We start from the raw sequence: 2500 nt of genomic DNA, 5'->3' as shown, positions 1-2500 counted from the left end.
TAATGAATTAATAAATAAAAAATATAATAATGTAAATAATGAATAAAATACATAAATGCATAGGTATAGGTAGATAATAAACAAACAGGTAAATAGTAAATAATAATGAATTCACATATAGCTTTTTTAGGGAAAACAGATTCATATGTTTTAGTCGATTTTCGTATGATTTATTTTTGATATTTGGAATCTGTTTTGTGGCTCACCCTTGTACTTTTTCCAGTCTGTCAATGTCTTTAATGAGATTCGGTGACCATACGGAAACAGTTTATTCCAAATGTGGACGAACTAACGATTTATATAGCGATTTTATATAGCGATTTATATAGTGATGGACTTTTGAAATCAAAAGATCGCGCAATTAGTCCTAGAATCTTATTTGCTTTCTCAGAGGCTGAAATACACTGCTTGGATGATTTGAGATCGTTACTGATAATTACGGTGAGATCTTTTTCACTATCCACTTTTGTTAACGAATTTCCAGATAACTTGTAATCGTACTTACTGTTATTTTTACCTATGTGCATTTACTTGTGTTAAATTTCATTAGCCATTTTTTAGACCATTGCTGTAATTGATCTAAATCTTCTTGAATATCTAGTTGATTTAAGTGATCATTTGCCATTCCGCACAGTTTTGTATCATCAGCAAATTTGGAAACAGTAGATTTTAGTCCATGGTCTATATCATCTAGAAGTTTTCCATTTAAAACAACTCTCTGTTTTCGATCATTCAACCAATTACTAGTCCAAATTAATAAGCTACCACTTATTCCGTGCGAAGCTAATTTAGTAAGTAGTCTTTCGTGTGGGACGGTATCAAAAGCTTTTGCAAAGTCTAGATATATTAAATCTATATTGTTTCTTTTGTCATAATTCGAGATAACTGTGTTGTAGAATTCGAGTAAGTTAGTCACGCAAAAAACGTTTCCGTCTGAAACCATGCTGGCTATCATTTATCAAACGGTTACTTTCTAAATGATGTTCGATAGCATCTCTGATGATAGTTTCCATTATTTTTCCTACGATTGAAGTCAAACTTATAGACCTATAGTTATTTGGTTTCTTTTTGTCACCTTTTTTGAATATGGGAGTAAAGTTAGCTAGCTTCCATTCTCTTGGGACATCTCCGGATATGATGGATTTCTTGAAAATAATTTCTAATGGAGCAACAATCTCATTTTTCATTTCCTTTAAGATTCTTGGATGCCAACTGTCAGGCCCTGGTGTTTTATTAACTTTGAGTTTCTCTATACACCTTTTAATTTTTTCTTTTGTTATATTTACCGTGGTGAGTAAGTTTACCCTAGACTTTTCACAGGTTTCAGTTTGGAGTTCACTTTGAGGTGTTTCGTTTACGAATACTGAACTAAAATAATTGTTTAAAATACTACACATTCCTTCATTTGAATACTCAAGTTGACCGTCTGCAGATAATAGTGGACCAATGTGATTCCTAACAACCTTTTTATCTCTAATGTAACTATAGAATTGTTTGGGATTCTCTTTGGATTTATCAGCGATGTTCATTTCGTGTTGTCGTTTTCTTTTATTTCTTATTGTCTTTTTTAAATCTCTTTGTATTGATACATAACTTTCATAGTCATTAGATGCACCCGAGCACTTATATTTCTTATAAGCCTGTCTCTTTTTAGCAATACTTTTTTCAGTTTCTTTGTCGAGCCACTTTGGGCAAGCCAGATTTGGTGGACGTCTGTCCTTAAAAGGAATGTAAGTATGAATCATCTTAGTGAGCGTATTTTGAAATATTTCCCACACTTGATCTACAGGTCTTTCGCTTAATTTTGCCTCCCAATCTGTAGGCTGAAGCTCCTGACGTAGTCCTATGAACTGAGCTTTACTGAAATCGGGTATTTTAGAAACACAAGTATCTATTCTAAAATTGTTTAGGAGTTTGAATATAACTAAGTTGTGATCGCTATTTGCAACAGTTTCATCGACTTCTACATCAGTAAGCATACTTTCGCGGCTAGTGATCAATAGATCAAGTAAGTTTCCATATCTTGTGAGCTCTTTTACATGCTGAATTAAGTAATTGTCACCAAGAAAATCAATCAAGCGACTACCTATATGGCCATGTTCAAGGGTCATCCAATTAATGCATAGCTTTCAGACATTCGATACCATTACGTAATTTGTTTCTAAATGCTCTTGTATACTCACTCGATTTTAGTTTAGTGAAAAATTATATTTGGTACATTTCAGTCCATAATCTATATCACTGATATATACTATGGAAATAAGTGGCCCAGGAACGGAACCCTAAGGAACTCCATTTACATTATCTTCACTAATAGAAGTTTTATTATTCGAATCATCACACTATTTAAGACTGTTTAAGAACTGTGTTCGATAGGACACTACACTATGGGTATGATTCTTAGTGTTGACTATTCGGGGCCTGAAAGAGGACTAGCAACAAAACAAATAACGTTAAAAAAATGGAAGAGTGGAAGATTACAAGAAAGTAGAAAGGCTGA

General features: G+C 33.0%; 1 protein-coding gene across 1 annotated transcript in view; it reads right to left on the bottom strand.

The window, feature by feature from the left end:
• Nucleotides 1-2500, bottom strand: part of LOC143041668 (diacylglycerol kinase theta) — a gene marked incomplete at its 3' end in the record, with an annotated part of 90284 nt that overhangs the window by 55511 nt on the left and 32273 nt on the right.

Source organism: Oratosquilla oratoria, chromosome 31, assembly GCF_046742065.1.
Source record: "Oratosquilla oratoria isolate Oo_2021 chromosome 31, ASM4674206v1, whole genome shotgun sequence".
Lineage (NCBI taxonomy): Eukaryota > Metazoa > Arthropoda > Malacostraca > Stomatopoda > Squillidae > Oratosquilla > Oratosquilla oratoria.
The sequence above is the reverse complement of the archived record's forward strand: the minus strand, read 5'-3'. Positions and strand labels throughout refer to the sequence as shown.